Below are 18992 nucleotides of genomic sequence, written 5' to 3' on the forward strand. Positions count from 1 at the left end.
TCCCTAACTTGAATTAATAATAATAATAATAATAATAATAATAATAATAGAGAAAAATATAGTGCAAAAAAAGGACACAGTCAGCAAGACAAAACCCCAGCCCACAGAATGAGAAAAGATATTTACCAACCCCACGTCTGATAGAGGGCTGATCACCAAGATATGCAATGAACTCAAGAAACTAGCCACCAGAACACCAAACAATGCAATTAGAAAGTGGGGCACAGAACTAAATAGAGAATTCTCAACAGAGGAATCTAAAATGGCTGAAAGACACTTGAGAAAGTGTTCAACATCCTTAGCCATCAGGGATATGCAGCTCAAAACTACTCTGAGATGCCGTCTTACCCCTGTCAGAATGGCAAAAATCAATAACACCAATGACAATCTATGCTGGAGAAAATGTGGAGAAAGAAGAACACTCCTCCATTGCTGGTGGGAGTTCAAAGTTGTACACCCACTTTGGAAATCAGTATGGCAGTTTCTAAAGAAAATGGGAATCAGTCAACCTCAAGATCCAGCAATTCCTCTCTTGGGCATATACCCAAAGAATGCACATTCATACAATAAGGACATATGTTCAACGATGTTCATAGCAGCATTATTTGTAATAGCCAGAATGTGGAAGCAACCTAAATGCCCCTCAACTGAAGAATGGGTATAAAAAATATGGTACATTTACATAATGGAATCTTGAAATTTTCAGGGAAATGGGTGGAACTAGAGGAAACCATATTGAGTGAAGTAACCCAGTCACAAAAAGATAAACATAGTATTTACTCATTCATATATGATTTTTAGACATGGAGCAAAGGATTACCAGTCTATAATCTGTACTACCAGAGGAGCTAGGAAACAAGGAGGACCTCTGGAGAAGATTGCATAGTCCCTTGAAGAAGGGGAGGAGGACAAGAACCCCTCAACAAAGTGGGAGCACAGGGCAGGGGTGGAGAGGAAGGAGGTGGAGGGGAAGAAAGGGAGAGGGAGAAGAACAAGAGGACTGAGACAGGGGAGGATTAGAGGAGGGCAAAAAAGGAGACGCCTTGATAGAGGGAGACAGTACAGGGATGGAGAGAGGTCTGGTACAGGGGAAATGTTAGGGATGACATCAACTAAGAATCCAGGCCATGGTGGAGAAGATGCCGTTGATGCCCTTCCCCTATAATGAGATTGATGTCTACCTTGGTTACCATTCCTAGAGCCTTCATCCAGTAGCTGTTTGAAGCATAAATAGGCACCCACATCTAAGCACTGAACCATACTCCTAGAATCCAGTTTTGGAGAGGGAGGAGGGATGAGCAAAGGAGCCAAGATGGTGCTGCAGAAACAGCTGACCTGACCTACTAAGAGCATGGAGACCCTACTCATAAAGCTAGGGAAACAGCATTGGACCTAACAAGTCCCTCTTAAATGTGGGTGCCAGCTAGCAGGCCACTGAAGTCTATGGGACCTGTAACAGTGGAGCCAGACTTTAACCATAGAGCACAAATGGACTTTGGGAGCCCATTCCCTATGGAGGGATACTATAACAGCCCAGATACAGCAAGGAGGGCCTAGGCCCTTCCGCAAATGTTATGATAGACTTTGAAAGTCCCCTGTGGAGGGCCTCACTATCCCTGGGGAGGAGTTGGGGGATAGGTTGTGGGGTTTGGTGGGGAACATGGTAGGATGGGAGGGCGGGGGAATGGGGGTATGGATATATAAGTATGAGTAGTAGAATAGTAATTAAAGAGTAAAATAAATAGTCTTTTGTTTCCTTGAATGGTTAGAAGCTATCAATTTCGGAAAGCTCATCATTTGAGAAATTACTAAGTATGTATACAGTTACTCTTGAAGGAAATTTTAGTCTCACAAAATGAAGATCATAATTTCATGAATTTGCTGTCCCATAAAAAGACAGGCAGACATAAACACACACACACACACACACACACACACACACACACACACACACACACACACACACCTGGTTTAGCAGGAACTTGAGCTGTCAGTCTGGTACAGTGGGCTGTCTTAGAGATAGTTTCTTATTGAACTAAGACAGCAATTGATGGGCTAAGAGAAGAGTTGGGGACCATCAATATATGTGTGAAGTGAGCTATTTCAGGCACATCCTACAGACATGGAAGCAAACCAACTCTGAAGGAAAGCTTTCAAAATTAAGAACCCAAATACACTACAGATTATGGTTTGGCAATAGCATCACATTCAAAGAGCTGAAAGCATGAGGAAAAAAAATGCCTGAGTCGGCATGAATAATCTGCAACAGATTTATGTTGAACTATCCCACACAGAGAAACTATGTTTGGAATATTTAAGAGAATCAGTGCAATCATGACCGGAAGAGAGGCAAAAATAGGCCCATTTTGCAAAATGGAGCTTCTGAAAGGGAATTGTTCTTTTGCATAAGTGTATGTATGCATTTATGTATGTGTATATTTATCAGGTGTATATTATAATAAAATGATACTTGGATGTCCTGATAAAAAGAGGACCTATAAATTATGTAAGACTGGATGTGCATCTGAAAATTGTGTCCAGACTTGAGCACAAAAAGCCATATAAAGCAATCTAAAGAAAACAGTTGCACAATTAAGACACTAAATTTCATCTGTGGACAAAGAACTATGAAGAATTGACAGCCTACAATATCTACATAAGTAGTGGCTGCACATTTTCAGCAAGCAATTAATCCATAAATGTGACATATGCAAAATTATCTCATACATGTAACATTTTTATATTAGATTTGCAGAATATAGAATAAATAGAGAAAGGATGAGAGCTTTAAATTAGTGAGACAATAAGAAGAGACCATAGACAATGAAATGGCAGACCTACAACAGATTTCTTAGCACAATGGAAAACAGGCAACTGAAAAATATCACCTTCAGAGTTTTTGATAGAAAACATTTATCAACCCAGAAAGATCTATGCCACAATATTTTCTTTTAGAACAGGGGTAGAATAAAGATGTTTAGAGATAAACTAGAGAATCTGTCATCAAAAGACCTATCATAAAAAGACCAGGCTTCTGTAAGAAGAAAATAACTCCAACAGTACAATATAAGAAATAAGAACCAAGCTAGAAGTTGTGCCACATGCCTTTCATCACAAAATCTGGAAGGCAGAAGAGGGGGATCTCTGAGTTCCACTCTACAGAGTGGGGTACAGGACATTCAGGGATATATAGAGAAACATTCTCAAAAATGGAAAGAAAAAATAAAGAATGGAGAAGGAGGAGAGAGAGAAGAAGTAGAAGGAGAAGAAGCAGTAGCAGCAAATATGGAAAATTGTAAGGAAGTATGTAAGTCTGAAAATGGTGCTTTTTCAGGATTTTTAAAATAAAATTCTTAAATTCTGCATTAAAATAGCTTGCATCATACCATATGGTGAAAGGGTAATCCCAATGTAACCTTTGGTCCTAGCTACTAGTACTGAGAGATGCTGTGGACATATATATATATATAGTGAGAAGTAGTGGGAGGTTCTCAGGGTATTGAAGGTGTGTCCTCCAAGAACATCCTAGGTCTTTGACCAGTCCCCTAGCTTTCTGTTTCATGGCTTGAGCTATTAACATTCTCAAATGCTAGGTGTGATGTGCTAAACCAATGAGGCCACTCAATATTTCATTTGATTCTCCAGAAATATGAACTAAAATAACCAGCTTTTAACTTCATAAATAGCTGACTCAAATAGCAAATGATGGAAGAAAAGTGATTTTTCAGCAGCTATCACTCAGCTCCATACATGCTATGGCCTAAAGAAAATGTTAGTCAACTCACCTAGCAAACTACAGGAAAGTGACTGATTCGAGCATGAATGGGGTTGTTTTAATAGTATGCAGTTTATAATCTAACTTAGTGGTTCTCAACCTATCTGACCCTTTAGGGGGTCAGATAACCCTTTCACAAGGTCACCTAAGATCTCAGAAAAGACAGGTGTTTACATTACAATTCATAACAGTAGCAAAATTACAGTTAGGAAGTAGCAATGAAAATAATTTTATGGCTGGGATCACCAAAACATGACGCTCTGTATTAAAGGATTGCAGCCTTAGGGAGGTTGAGAACCAGTTATCTAACTTAACCACACTATCAGATTAATTAATTAATAAAAATATAACCATTCAAATAGTGTTCAAGTTACTTTTCTGTTGCCATGATAAACCACCTTGACAAAAGCCACTTAAAGGAGAAAGGATTTACTTTGGCCTGTCTTTCCAGCCAGTTATAGTCCATCAAGGTGAGAAACACCTGGCAGCAGGCAGCAGTAGGAGTCTGGCTGTTCTTATTGCATGAACACTCAGAAAAGGGCTGTAAAGACCCAAAGTCTCCCTCCAATAACCCACTTTCCCCAGGAAAGCTCCAAAGCCTGAAGATTCCATAAAGTTACTCAACAGCACCACTAGCTGAGAGTCAAGGGTACAAACACTGGCATATATGAGGGGCATTTTACATTCAGACACTAACGTATAGAACCTTTAAAAGGCATTTCATGTATGCCAGCTGTTCCTAAGTAGTACTTTGAACACTAGGAACATAAAATAATTTCCCAAAGCAATGAAAATTAAATATTAAAATAATTTTCTAAGGTGAGAATTGTATAAAATATGCATGATTATTTTATCAACATTAGGTGATCTAGCTATTTCAGTGAGAACAAAATAAAAAATGAATTATAAGACACTGGTAACATTGCAGATGTGACTCTTCATATAGAAATTATGTCAAATCAATCACAAGTTGTTTAATTAAGCTATAACAAAGTAGCTAGTTGCAAAAATATATATGCATTTCCATATAGCATTGGCAAACAGAAAACAGTTTTCAGAGAAATTTAATTTCTAAAGCAAAATATATAAATTACCTGCAGATGAACCCACAATACATTTAATTATCTAAAATGTTACACACACACACACACACACACACACACACACACACACACACACACACACTTTCCCCGAAACTCTCAACATAAAAAACCAAAAAATATTTTTTGTCTTTTTTTTCTTTCTTTTCTTTAAAGATTTATTTATTATGTATACAGTGTTCTGTCTGCATGTGTCCCTGCAGGTCAGAAGAGGGCACCAGATCTCATTACGGATGGTTGTGAGCCATCATGTGGTTGTTGGGAATTGAACTCGGACCTCTGGAAGAGCAGTCAGTGCTCTTAACCTCTGAGCCATCTCTCCAGCCCCCCCCCCAAATATTTTTAATTAATTTGTTAACATAACCCTTACAAAGACCACTCTATAGAAAACTCTTCAGTAAATGGTATTTTAATGCTACTTTTATTGTGCGAGAGTGAAGAAGTTATAAAAACATAAATATGTATTTGGCTCCTTCATACTTTTATCAACAGAAAAATAATCATTTAAAATTATTCATGTCCTTTATTTTCTTCTGAATCCTTTGATTTTACTTTCAAAATTAGTACTAGAGAGAAATGATCTTCAACACTATAGTAAATCATTCTCTATATTTTTGCTAAATAACTTTGATATTAAAGTATATTTCTTTAATGAATTGAAATACAGATTTAAAGCAACACTTCAATAGAAGAAAAACATAAAAGTAGATAATTGAGTTCTGGCTTTTGTTAATTTTAAGATATTATATATGTATATCTAAATCAAACTAAAAGCTACAGGGTAATAGGATTCTTATTATCCAAACTGACATAAAAAACCAACAAAGTAGATATGTTGATTGGTTTGGCATTACTATAGTGAAACACTTGAGGTATATTAAGTTATAATGAAAATGGGTTACCTAGATGATAGTTATGGAAGATAATATCCAAAAGGAAGCAGCCCCAAAGCTTTGGATTTCTGGTGAGGAAAATGGGCCAGAGAAAACTGCTCAAATTAAGAGTAAGGAAGGAGAGAGAAAGAAACACAGGGCAAAGAGAGAGAGAGAGAGAGAGAGAGAGAGAGAGAGAGAGAGAGAGAGAGAGAGAGACAGAGACAGAGACAGAGACAGAGACAGAGAGAGAGAGAGAGAGAGAGAGAGGCAGACAGAGAAACAAAGAGATAGACAGAGAGAGAAAGACACACAGAGAGAACTCTCAGGTCACACAGTCCATTTTAATGGCAGGTCTCAATTGCCTAAAATCTTCTCAATATGCCTAATTACTTAAGGATGATAAAATCTTCACCTGCTACCCAGTCACTTACATACAAGGGGTCTCAGCCATTAGTTAAAATACTAATATTTTATATTATATATACTAATATTTATATTAATAGTTATATTAACCATAGCAGTAGGCTTGTCCAACTGTATATACAAAATATATTCTATCTCTCACTAGTAATCCATAATTAGAATAATCCTTAAAAATGAAAGAAACTTTAAATAAATATATTTATTCAAATATATTTATATAATGAAAGATTGAGAGATGGTCCTGTTGGTCAAGTATTTTGTTGTGCAATCATGAGAACTAAGTTCGATCCCAGAAGCCACTTTGAGAAACAGCCAGTTGTGGTGAGGACAGGAATATTGTTAAACCTTGACTGATGGCCTGCCTAGCCAATCAATGAACTCTAGATTCAGGGACAGAACCTGTTCTCAAATGGAAAGTGTTTGAGTTAAATACTCAGTGCCAGCCTCTGGCCTAAACACGAACGCGCACAAGCGGGAACACACACTGGCGCGCACGCACACACACACACACACACACACACAGTACACACACACCCATATTTTTTTAATTTAATGCATATGCCATCTATGGAAGAAAATCACTCTACTCAACCAATAAAACCATTCTTTCATTTATATTGACATGTCTGGAGTTGATAGAAAATAAGATGATGCATAATTTCTTTGTAGTAAGCAGCTAGTATGTGATATAACATAGACGATCCCGAACATTCATTGAGTTGTTGGTAGAAGAAGTCTGACTGAACTCATAGATGGGAAACACAAGTGTTAATTAATATAGCTTTGCTCTAATGAGTCCTGAAGCGTGGATTTTTGCAAAAAAATATTAAATAAAAGTAACGATTTATTTTCAAGTACTTACTACTAGAATATGTTTAGCCTCAAAATTAAGATTTGAATTTATTCAGAAGAGTTCATGAGTTCCTTTGGATGAGCATATTCTTATTAAGAAAGCTAACTTCATTACTTTAATGATATAAAGTTTAAATGAACCTCTATTCATAAAGCATCATATCTGATACTCTTTAAAATCCAGTTGTTTTAATGGTTTCAAAAGTGTCCTTCCTTAGTGCTCCTGCAAGGGAGGCTGCCTTAACTGCCTATTATTATGTGCTCCTTACTGAGCTGTTAATAGCTTTACAGCCTTGCAAAGAATACACCTGCTGCTCATAAAAACATTTATGTTGATAAAGAATTTGGCTGCGTTTTAATATCATGTATTTGCAGTGACCTTGCAGAATGCATGCTGATCTGAATTTTTAGGGGAAAGAAAAACAAGAATAAAAGACAGCTACCCTTTTATATGAACATATAAGTGGAAAATTAGAAAATTGCTTGATTATTATAAGGTTTCTAATAATTCAAAAGTTACTCTTTAATCAATGGTTTTAACCATCTTGGTAGTTATCTTACACTATTTGAGCTCATTTAGATTTTCATTCTGCAATTTCTGTGTCCTAATTTACCTATACTAAGAATTAATTCTCATATATATTTACATTGGTAAGAAAGTGATGACGACCAGATACGCCAGCATTTGTTCAGGGAAAAGTAAGAATTGCAATTTATTTGGATCTTTCTTATTAGTTCATAGAAACTCACAGATATATAGTTAGAAAAATGTAAAATTTTAGCTAAAGAAGTGTTCTGCAGTTTTCATGGTTGGATGCAGTCTAAATTGGTTTTGGCTAAGTTTCAGTTGGCAAAAGCAAGAGTCCCCAGAACCTGCATTTGATCCTTGTCACAAAAGGACATTTAAATAAGGCAATCAAAGCAATCACATGTCCCTTGATTCTTGTGATTTTGTGGATAAATATGGCAGGTGAATGAATTAAATATTTCTGTCCCCTCTAATTTAGCTATGTCTAAATGTTCAGAGCTATGACAACTCTTGCTGCGCACAACACCTAGGTAATTTTCTAGGCAGTGAACTACACACGATGATAGTTTTATTTTAGCATATTCAATAATTTCATATTTTTAAAGTCCATAATAAAGCCAGAGTGATAGTAAATGCTTATCATCTCAGAGATCAAGAGGCTAAAACAGGGGGATTATTGTTTTGAGGCCAGCTTCTGCTCCAAAGAAAACTGTGTCTATAATAAAATAGCAAATTTAAAACACACCATTCATACCATCTAAAAACATAGGTTCAATTGTTTATTGGCACAGAAATCCAGGCCATTTCCCCTGCTCGTACTCACCATGATAGCTGACAGACACACAGTCCTTGGCTCCTGAAATATAGGATATAGAACATCCAATGAATGTCCTGAAGTAATAATGAGGACAGCATCCATAATCGTCGAGTGCTTATGCCCACAGGTAAAGGTTATTGACCTGAAACCCAAATAACTGACTGACCTATAGATAATATGCCCAGACTTCATGATCCAAAGGGCCAGACATCTGGGCCCCTGGCTCAGCTATCCTGAACTTCCAGACATGGAGTAAAATGATTCACGTTTCTGTGGTTGTCAGAGAACAATTTACTAAGTGGTCGATAGAGGTCCATCCATTAACTCAGATTTGACGATTTCTGTGAAACAAAAGTCTCCATTATGAACACAGACATCTGTTTGGTTGCATTAATAGCAGCAATGATAATCTGCCTTGCATTTGAACATAATCCCATTTAGAATCAGTTCAGAGGCATTACATTTGATACCTCTCAGCATTGTGAGGCTGTCGAAGTCAAGGATACACACACACACACACACACACACACACACACACACACACAAATATATATATATATATATATATATATATATATATATATATATAGACTGTCTGTCTATCTATACCTATCACATCTCCATTTCTGAGGAGATGGCTCAGTGGGTAATTCACTTGCCACATTGCCACATAGGGAAGAGGACTAGAGTTCGAATCCCCAGAACCAAAGTACAGGGTGGACATGGCAGCCCACCTGTAATCCCAAGCTCAGAAGTCAGAAAAAGCAGGGAGCCCTGTAACAAGATGATAAGTAATAAATGAAGACTACTGGTATAAACCTCGAGCTCCTACCTGCATGCCCACACACCAGAGTCGCATGTAAAGTAAATAAATAATGCTAAAGAACTCTCAGGTTTGCATCTCTATTTAAATGAATTTCTGCTTCCTTTTCTAATGTAAAGAAGTATGTCACATGACAATGAATTTTGTAGCTGATTTAGAAAAATGTCGTGGCCAGTATTTACAAATCATACTGTCATTCAGAGGAGACTCTTCATTGAAGTATTTCTCATCTCGCTGCTACTCTGACCCATTCTGGCACAATTATGTTCGTCTTATCTTACTTTAATTCTTCCAGAAATAGCAACCTGGCCATACTTAAAACCAGTCTTCTGCTACTGTGTTTATTTAATTTTCATAGTTGTTTTCTGTTATCTTGCATTGTTTATTTCTATCCTATTGGCAATGTTATCACAAACAGAGCTACTCTTTTTGGATATATTTCCTCTAGCTTTGCATTTAAAAAAAATTACATCCCATGGTTTGGTAGAATTAATGAAAAGATCACTCTCCATTCTGCCACATTGCTGCAATGATTTAACTTTGCAAATGTTCACTTTGACATTTGCTGTAACATTTATACTTGAGAAAATCCAGATATGCATGTTAATGTTTCTAAAGATGCTTAGTGTATTTTTCTCCCTTTGACACTTATTGCTAACTTATGCTAATTTTTATAATAAAAGTTTTTTATCTAGCTTTTATGCAGCTAGTTTACAATCTGACCACAACTACTACTGTCTGTGGGAATTCCCAAACTTTCAACATATTTAGTTAAAATTTAGTGCAATCTTCAAATTGGAATTTCTACTTTCACATAAAATCATTTCATTTATCCTCAGTACCCTAATATATGTGAATTATTTAAATGTTTTGTTTCCTGACATTTCTATTCCTGCTTTTTCTGTCAGCTCATTTATTCTTATCACCTACATTTTGATTTTGAAATGCTAATAAATAATTCAAATCTTTAGGGATGAATGACCTCAGCCCTCCACAAGGAAGGAGAAATGCCCCAAATCTTCAACCCTACAGAAAGAACTATATGCAACTTAGGAATGCTGAGGAGGGGCAGAGATGGTCTCCCTTAGGGAGGCACACACCAATTGGTTTTCCAGTCAATGCCAAATAGCCCGGAAAACATACATATAAGTAACATTTTCTAGACTGAACAGGTTATATATAAGAATATATATGTATATATAGTATATTATGTATTATTATGTTATATGTATACATGCATATAATGTGAAGAAAAGCAGGAAGGTGTATATGGGGGAAAGAGATGGGAGAAGTGGTTATAATTGTATTATAATCTGAATAAACATATACAGATAAATAAAAAGAATGAAGAAGTTTTAACTTACTATTTGCCCATAATACACATTTAATAAAATGTAGTAAAAAATTTTGCCCTGAAGGAACTTTTCTCTGTGAATAAGTTATGTGTGTAGATTTAAACATTTCATTTTATTTATGTATCTCCATAAATGCATAATACAGGACAGAAGGAAAATCAGTATCTCCTAGTTTTGAAAGTTGGGTAACCTCCAACACTGGTGGAAAAGTTTAAACTGAATAAATATTAATAAAGGGTACACAATGGAGTACTACTCAGCAGAAAAAAAAAACAATGGCATATTGAAATTCGCAGGCAATGGATGGAACTAGAAGAAACAATTCTGAGCAAGGTAACCCAGTCACAAAAAGACAAACATGGTATGAACTCACTCATATATGGATTTTACACATACAGCAAAGGATTACCAACCTATAATCCACACCACCAGAGAAGCTAGACAACAAGGAGGACTCTAAAAGAGACATACATGGTCCCCAGAGAAGGGGAAAGGGACAAGATTTCCTGAGCAAATTGAGAGCATGGGAGGATGGGAGAGGGAGCTAGGAGAATGAGAAGGGGAGAAGAGGAGGGATGAGGAGGACATAAGGGAGCAGGAAGGTTGTGTAGGGGGAAGATTAGAGGAGAGTGAAATAAGAGATACCATAAGAAAGAGAGCCAATAAAAGTTTAAAACGAAATCAGGCACTAAGGAAATGTCCAGAGATCTACAAGGATGACACCAACTAAACATCTAAGCAAAAGTGTAGAGGCTGCCTTAAGTGCCCTGCCCTGATAATGAGATTGACAACTAACTTATATACCATCCTAGAGCCTTTATCCAGCAGCTGATGGAAGTAGAAGCAGACACCCACAGCTAAAAACTGGACTGAACTGGAATCCAGTTACAGAGGAGGAGTGATGAGCAAAGGGTTCCAGACCACGCTGGTAAAACCCACAGAAACATCTGACCTGAACAAGAGGGAGCTGTTGGCCCTCAGACTGATCACTGGGAAACCAGCATGGAACTGATCCAGACCCCATAAATGTGGGTGTCAGTGAGGAGGCATAGGAAATCTATGGGGCCTCTTGTAGTAGATCAGTACTTATCTCTGGCATAGAAATGGACTTTGGGAGCCCATTTCACAAAGAGGGATACTCCCTCAGCCTAGACACATGGGGGAGGGCCTAGGTCCTATCCAAAAGGATATGACAGACTCTGAAGACACCCCTATGGAAGGACTCACTCTCCCTGGGGCCGGAAATGGTATTGGATACTTAGGGTGTTAGTGGGCCGGAGGAGGGGAGGGAGAGGGAACTGGGATTGACAAGTAAAACAATCTTGTTTCTAATTTATATTTTAAAAAAATCCTTATTATTATTCCCCCCAAAAAAGAATAAAGGAAATGTTAAAATGAGAAAAAAAAATATGTACTGAGATATTTCAACACAAATAGTTGAGTTAATTTATTTGCTTATTTATTTATTGAGATAGGGTCACCTTTTGTAGCACTGGCTGGTCTGGAACTTGCTAGGTAGTCCATGCTGGCATTGAACTAATAGAGATCTACTTGCTTCCTCTGTCCCCCAAGTACTGGGATTAAATGTGTACACTACCATATGTGGCATAAATATTAATTTTTAAGTTTTACTAGTAAGGTCCTAGCTGCTATTTAGAATATTCCCAAGAAAACAAATTGCTACTTGATGTCATATGAGTGACTTTTTATACTATTGTTAATTTTTGGAATAGCATTTTAATTATAACACTTCTTCTTTCACTTCCTTCCCTCCAAATGTTACTATATACCCCTTCCCAATTTCCTTCAGAGTCATGGTTTATTTTGCCATAAATTGTTATTTCATGCATATGTGTATATATTCATTTTATATACATATATTCTTAAATATAATCTGCAGAACTCATTTAATGTTACTTCCTGTATATATGTTTTCAGCTGCCCATTTGGCACTGAACAACTATTGGTGTGCTCTTCCCTGGGGAAGACCACATATCCTGCTCTCAGTATTACCTGCTTTGGAAGAAATAATAGTAAAGAAAATTCTTGTCCTCATATCTCATTTGGATAACTCTTAGTTGATGTCACCTGATTTTAGATTGCTACAATAATTTAATAATAATTTAAGCATTTAAAGGTAAATTACAGAGCAATGAAATCATGTCTTCATTCATACACTGGTAAACTCTCATGACAGCTAGCTCTATTCTGGGCCTAGGCATATAGTTTGAAGCAGTGCAAATATAAATGCTTTTATAATGATTGAGTTTTGACTCACTATTGACAAGTGCTCTTTAAATAAGAAAGCTATGGTACATACCTGCTTGGCTCTGTAATACTTTTAAACTTTTACATTCCACTTTATCATTGCAACAAGTTTAAGTCTCTGTCCACACATCCCAACTTGATGTGTGGAGTGACTTTTCTGGTACATTCCTAGTACTAGGATTTTGTAGTCTTGCTGTAATACTTTAACTATATCCCTAGCAGAACAACTTATCATTACTTTTACTTAATTATTTACATATATCTGATCAACCAATATTTAATATCTGATTTAAGACCAATAAAGGCTATTTTGTATTGCTAAACAGTTAGTGTACTAAGAATGTATATGCTTTCATTTTACATGAATCAGATATCCATTGGAAGAAATACATGAAAAAGAGTGACATGAATGCATTTCACAGAAATTTATGGTCTTCTATTTTTGATTACTGGGGATAATCAAGAGTTGATTGTAGTAAATTACAGCTACCATACACTAAATGACACTTCTCAAGTGTAGCCGGAAAGTGCTTGTGTATTTAAAATCACTCTACAGTTTTCTTACTCGTGCATATTTTAAAATTTTGTCCCAGCAGAAAATCATTTTAGAGCACTCTACTGACTGCCCAGGTACAATTAACTGAACCCCCGCTCCCCACCTTCTCTTCAAGTCAGGAACTTCTTACAGAGTTTAAACAGTGAGAGGAAAGAAAACTGCGTTTTGTTGTTTGATAGCTATGAAATCTAAGCGTGAATTTTGTTGATAGGATGATTAACATGCAGAATGAAAAGCACACTTGGATCTCTCAACCTAAGAAACCAGAAGGTAGAAAGTTTTTTTTTTTTTCTCTGTGACTGTTGATTACATGGCCAGTCATCTAGGAGAAAAAACCTATAGTCCTTTTACCTTGCTCTTATCTCTGAGACAGTGCACCATCTCTGTCCCCTTCTTCTGGGATAGGGTAGAAGGAGTGTACATGGAGCAGTTTAAATATCCACCACCAAAATTCCTGATTTCAGGGACGTTATCAAAGAATATAGGATTCTCAAGATGGTGTCATTCTAGGACATCCCAATGAAAGAAAGTTTTACAATATAATATGCATAGCTAAACCCACATTTCATAACCAGAGTCCAGTAATAGAAAAAATTTAAGTTCACTTCTTTTAAAAATATGGATTAAAATTTTAGTTAAAATGTTCTTAAATCCAAAATGTTTATTTACAAGTATAATGTTGCTGTATACTTGATAAGCACTAACAGGTCAGTTTTTCTGTAGGGATAAAATGATAGTTCACTAAAAATTTATAGCATATTAGAATGAAAAACATACAGCCAAGTTGACAGCAGATAGTTTTTTTTTTTTTTTAATGAACACAACTGCACATAAGGCCGAAAGAACAAAAGCTAACTTCCCAACAAACAACTATATCAGACACAGTTGCAAAAAACACAATTTATTGTGGTCCCAATAAATATGAACTCAAGATGTCTATCTGTTTTAATTGCTACTGTATACATTTTACTTAAGATTTTAGTATTGTGGCAAAAAAGAAAAACACAATTCCTTATGTTTCTACACTAAAATATTAACTATTTAGGAATATAGGTCTTGTTCATTTTGTCACATAATTAAATATTTTGGGATCCTGTATTTGATAAATGAATTTGTTTGCTACTGCCTATGTATACTAAAAATTATATTTTAGTTAGCCTAAGCAAATGTCTATTAATTAATTCTAAAGTGTTCCAAGTTGACTCTCCCCAGGAAATTTTCAGTAAACAGTCCTGACTAGCAAGGATAAACTGATGATTTCCTCCACTTTAATGTTAGCAGAATTGTCATGCAAATTCCACACAAATTATTGGGCTTATTCTAGCAAATAACAAAGTTATGATTTAGAAGGACATTTTCTATATACGGTATTGATTATTTTGGGTGGAATAAGATTCTTTCTCTCCAGAGAACTGTAAAGGATGCATAGATTAACATGTAGGTTTAATCAAGGCAATTGACACCAGAATAGAAATGATGTTTTATAGCATCATTTTGTGATGATTCCCATTTGACAGAGCTGCTGTACCTCCAGATACTGCATTCCCCTTACTTGTGTGGTACAGGGTTATAAAAACCTGAGAGATGGAATACACTCAGAGTCAGTAGCTTTTCCAGAGTTTTGGCATTCTAATTAAATCCCAGAAGAGACTGAAAAGCTAACCAGGATGCTATGACTTAATATGTTTAGGTCCGTTTCTACAGTGTTTGAGAATCTATCCTAGCTAAGGGATGTTCTATAACATCAAAGAAGCGATAGGAAAAAAATCTTAAAGTTTCTTACAGCCAGGGTTGATGACTTCTTCCTGTCCCTGGGTAGTGCTCTTTTTGAGACTGTCTACTGAGTGAAGTAGCTGGGGTCTCCATGTATCTCCTGTGAAGAGTAATCATAGAACACAGTGTAAATCTAACACTCATGCCTTCTCCATTTGGAATCATGAGGATACCTTCCTCACCTGAGGGGGAATACATTATTTTTCTGATACACAGGCACCAATTCATGCAATAATATTCTTTCAAGTTTTTATTATTTTATTATAATTATGTCGCTAGATGATGTGATTCTTCATTTGTCTGAAAAGAATGCCATGCTTCTGTGTGTATGTGAGAGAGAAAGACAGAGACAGAGATAGATAAGTAGAGAGATATGGACATAGAAGAGAGATAAAGTTGAAATGACAAACTAATCCTTGTAAAATCATCACTTTTAATATTCTTATGTCTTCTCAAGCATTCTACAGGTTCAGTCTCATAATCAGTAGAACAAGAACTTCACCAAGAAAAATCAAGGCAGCAGTCCTATAGCAATAAGATTGTCATCTGTACCTTATAGTTTTTAAGTCACTGTGACTGGATGCTATTCAGCTACCAAATCATCCCACAGACAATCTTGAACTTTTGAACAAATTCTGTTCTCAGGATGAAAATGAATTTTGCATTTTCCATGCAAAGTGGGGTGACTTCTGAATATTACCTACAAACTATCCACACAATAACTAGTATAAAATTAAAATGAAAATAAAGGCAGCATATATGGTGACATTAATTGAGTTAGACATTTTCTGGATTAGTTTCTCTATAATACAAATGGAAATTGAATATTATCATTTTTCTTGCTTTGGAGACTTTTTAAAACTAAAGAAATCATGTAAAAACATATTGACAATTGTACAGCACGATGTAAATCATGTTCCTATGAATACTGAGGCAGGATGAATGCATTTACATACATATTCATTTCTCTATGTCTGTAGAAAAAAAAGCCAGTAGCATTTTTAGTAACTATCCATTTAGCTAATCTAGCTAAATTTAAATTTTACATTCAATCTTAAAATTAAAGAGGTGATCATTTACAAATATGCTATGATCGTAAGACTTTAGGAGAGAGCAAACCAACTGAAGGAACACTTCAGTGCTGCCTTTTGGACTGGAGTACCCAGAACCATACAAACAGAAAAACTCAATGCCTGTTGCAGGATGAATGCATTTACATACACGTAAACAAATGCCTTGCAGAAGATAGACTTCTAAGGAATGGTGCAGGAGCAAAGTCAATATCAGATCCAAAATTGGAGCAGTCTAACCCAGAACTCTACACCCTACCTTCCACTGAGCCTGTTGGGGGATGTCCTTCGGTATATATGTTTCTCTTATTGTTGATGAATGAAACAGTTTGGCCAATAGCCAGAATAGCCAGGCTACAAGGAGGAAGGCAGAGAGAAGCCACAAGACAATTGCCAAAGTAGTAACATGCTGGATTATGGGTAAGCCAAAGCCTGATGGAAATATATAGATTAACAGATATGGGTTAATAATTTAGAGAGAGCTAGCCAATAAGAAGCCCAACAGCTTCGAAATTAATATAGCATCTGTGAGTTTATTTGGGGCTGAAGCAGCAGCAGGACATGGTAGGAAAGAAAAACCAGCAACCGAGCCAGAGTATGTCACATTTGACTGTAGGGAAAAGTAGACAGGGTGACTGAATGCTGGAGTCTCTGTCTCCTCACTCAATTACAGTTTTCAGTCACACACTACGTCAGGCTCTGGTAAGAATGTTCCTTTTGTTGCTAAAAGGTTGTTAACTACAGAGATAAAGCTAAATTCAATATTTAAGAAAATGAAAGGTTCAGGGTTAACAATAAGACTATATTCCCAATAAAGCCTTTGTTCTCAGCACCTAGGAAGGGGCAATTTAAACTGTAGACTCTTCCTATGGGAAGACATTGTAAATAAATGCTAAAAGCTCTAGAGAATGATAAATAAATGTACTGTTTATCAATATCCTATACTCACACTATTTATTCCGAACTTTTATTCTTCACAATACAGTAGACACCATGTGTAGATTCTATTCTGTGAAATGATACTCAAGACACAACATTAACATTCATTGTTACTAAGTGTGCTTCCCCAAGAATTGGTACTATTCCCTGTGTTCATCCAAGTAGAAGCTGTAAAACTGCTTTGTTTGCAGCCAGCATGCATCACTGTCAGTGCCTTGGGCAATGAGTATCCTCTGTAGTGATCAGGGTTTAGTGCACAATGCCACTGCCACCAAGAGAGATGAATTCTTAGGTTTAGATTGTATATATTCTATATCGAGAATAGTCCATAAATAATAATCCTGGATCAGCCTCCAAGTATATCTTAAAGTCCTTTTGGGAAATTAGTAAAATTATTAAGTATAGTTAATGTTGTACTTAATATGAAATTGGTAAAAAAAAGTGTATGTGTAAATGTGTGTACATATATATATATATATATATATATATATATATATGTATATATAAAGCATGTACTGATAGTTAAATAGTTAAACTTGAAACAAGTTAGAAGACAACACAATTAACAAAGTAGATAGAGGCAAGATAATGATTTATAGTAAAACCAGATATTAAATGGTATAGGAAAGAATGCAAAATTTGAGAGAGAAACAAAGCTATATGTTACTTCAAATCTCTGGAAATTACGAAAAGTCACATTAAGAATTATCTGGGATGGTAGCACAAAGCTTGTGTGAATAACCAACCAACCTCTGACTTGGCTTAAAGGCCCACTTCACGAGATGGCACCCATACTTAGCTGTAAATTGAGTGCTTAATTGGTCTAGATAATAAAAGTCTGGAATCCTATATAGAGGAAAATGCTGAGAGATCAGAGAGAAGGAGCAAACCACAGTAAACCTTATCTCCTGAGCATCTCCACAGAGAAGAGAGCGATTTCCTATTTGGCCCTGCTTATATACTGCTATTGCCCAGATACGTAACTTCCTGCCTATCTGTACAGACCTCCATCCAGACCTCTATGGTTAGCTAGTGGCAATCTCCATTTTCTGACCCCCAGACAGGCTTTATTTGTGCAAGAAAGATATCACCACACTCAGCACTGCTTGGGTGACCAAGAATCTGAGAATAGATAGCCCAGGGACCTACAGTAAAACCAAATAGTACTGTTCCAAAAGCAAACAGAAAAAGATAGCAATAAAATGACTCCTAATAACGATTCTGCTGTACTCATAGATCAGTGGCTTGCAGCCATCATTACAGAAGCTTCCTCCTGCAGAGATGGGAACTGATACAGAGACCCACAGCCAGACATGATACAGAGTGAGAGATGTTCAAACCTTGAGCCTTAAACAGATGTCTCCATCAAATTGCTCCCCTCAAGGCTCAGTGAACCCTGAGGAAGAGGAGGCAGAAAAGGGAACAGAGGACACAGGTAAACAAAAGACAAGGTCCCCTAAATCAACATGATAGATGAACATACATATCCACCTTGAATGAGGCATCATGCACAGGGCCTGCATCCATCTGGGGATCTACAGTTGAATGAAGACATGGACATACCCTGACCACAACTGATAACCACTTGCAAATAACAATTTAGTTTCCCCCATGGAAGTCTCACTGGAGAGAAAAACTACTCTTAAGGGCAGGCGGCATGCCCAGAAGTAGATGGCCAACAGCAAATGAACTCAAGGGCATTTTTATGGGTTCTGCTGGATCTAGGAGTTTCAGAAATACTGAGTTAGATGAGCAGAAATACCAAAGTTAGATGAGCAGAGGCAACTTTATTCCATCACTGTGGGGTACCATAATTCTAACTAGTTAAGACCAACGC

At 36.5% G+C, this 18992-nt stretch overlaps 1 protein-coding gene and 1 long non-coding RNA gene across 2 annotated transcripts in view; one reads left to right on the forward strand and one right to left on the reverse strand.

Moving 5' to 3' along the window:
• Positions 1-18992, forward strand: part of LOC113830699 (ephrin type-A receptor 6) — an 818688-nt gene that overhangs the window by 504796 nt on the left and 294900 nt on the right. The gene's annotated exons all lie outside the window — the stretch shown is intronic.
• LOC113830876 overlaps positions 1-18992 on the reverse strand; it is a 113291-nt gene that overhangs the window by 8854 nt on the left and 85445 nt on the right. The window contains exons 3-4 of the long non-coding RNA XR_004769872.1: positions 15157-15246; positions 8378-8513 (exon numbers count right to left, since the gene is read on the reverse strand). This is a non-coding gene — a long non-coding RNA (uncharacterized LOC113830876). The remainder of the gene's footprint in view (positions 1-8377; positions 8514-15156; positions 15247-18992) is intronic.

Source organism: Cricetulus griseus, chromosome 4 (assembly GCF_003668045.3).
Source record: "Cricetulus griseus strain 17A/GY chromosome 4, alternate assembly CriGri-PICRH-1.0, whole genome shotgun sequence".
Taxonomy (NCBI): Eukaryota; Metazoa; Chordata; class Mammalia; order Rodentia; family Cricetidae; genus Cricetulus; species Cricetulus griseus.